The following is a 1,320-nucleotide window of genomic DNA, read 5'->3' as shown; positions in this document are numbered from 1 at the left end:
GAGATGGTAGCATGGGCCCCAAACCAGCCTGCTCGGAGCTGTGGACTGAAGCCCTCTCTTTAGGGTGGACTGATGGGCAGAGATATGTTCTTTCTCTAGCCTGGGACACCCAACTGGCTGGGTCCTTCCTCAGCCTCGCCTCCCTTCCATCCCCAACCCTTCGCCGCCACTCCTGCTTCCGGACTGCTGCTCCCCTCTCCTCTCCTCCTGACTGTTTCTAGTTACCACTGACCTGTGGCCACGGACCGACCAAACCAGCACACAAAATAAAAGTTTGTTCCAAGTTGACGGTGTCCTGTTCCCTGCCCAGCCCCTCCAGGTGGAGGTGCGGCCACGGGGAACTCCGTTGCTCTGCCTGCCCTAGAGCCCCCGGCTGCGGGCCGGGCCGGGAGGGGCCCAGCTTCTCCTGTCAGGCAGGCATGGCTCCAAAACCCAGACTCCTCTGCCAGCTGTGACACAGGACAAGTTGCCATCCTCTGAACCTCAGTTTCCTCATCCACAGCAAGAGGTAAATGCCTGCGTCAGGTTGTTGCGAGGATTCAGCGAGAGAATGTGTGTGAGGCCCTGATGTGCCCAGCACGTGGGCGGTACCCGGTGAATAATGGTCATCACACTGCTTACCACCCACGCCGGCTCCCACGTCCATGGCAGAGGCCGCAAGCTGGGCAGCAGGCTCGAAAGGAGAAATGTGGCGTGGACGCGTCTCTGCTGTTCAGCTGGGACTGTGCCAGGCATGTCCCTCGCTTCATGTTCTTTGATGTTCGCGGCTATGAGGGAGGTGGCGGTAGTTACGTTTTTCTGGTTGAGGACACTGGAGCTCAGGGGAACAGTGCCCCCAGCCCCCAGTCATTCCAGTCACCCACTCCAGCGGTGTCCTTCAGCCTGTCCTAGTTCCATTGTCTGCTGGCTGTTCCCCTCTTGAATTTTGACTCTGGTTCTGCTTACAGGGGCCGTTGCCCAGAGGTGCCTTTGTAATAGGAGTTCCAGCCTTGAGCAGCACCCTGTGCTCTCTGTCCCCACGGTGGGTGCTGTGGAATTTGTGTTTCCACAGGACTTGGCCATGGGGGACCTTGGAACAGGCAGAACCACGTTTTGTTGGAACTCTCCTGCCGCTGTGAGCATAACCACTTCCTTTACATTTTGCAGCTGTGGCCTCCACCCTGGCCTCTGCCTTCCAACACTCAGGTCCTGCTGATCTCTGTGGTCGCCAGGCCCACACCTGCCAGCCAGGGAGCTGACTGCAGCGTTTTATTGTCGTTAGCTGGGACTACAAAGGTCCCATATGGGTCTCAGCCCTACCAACTATCTATTTGGAACAAA

This window comes from Globicephala melas, chromosome 10, assembly GCF_963455315.2.
Source record: "Globicephala melas chromosome 10, mGloMel1.2, whole genome shotgun sequence".
In the NCBI taxonomy this organism is placed as follows: domain Eukaryota; kingdom Metazoa; phylum Chordata; class Mammalia; order Artiodactyla; family Delphinidae; genus Globicephala; species Globicephala melas.
The sequence above is the reverse complement of the archived record's forward strand: the minus strand, read 5'-3'. Positions refer to the sequence as shown.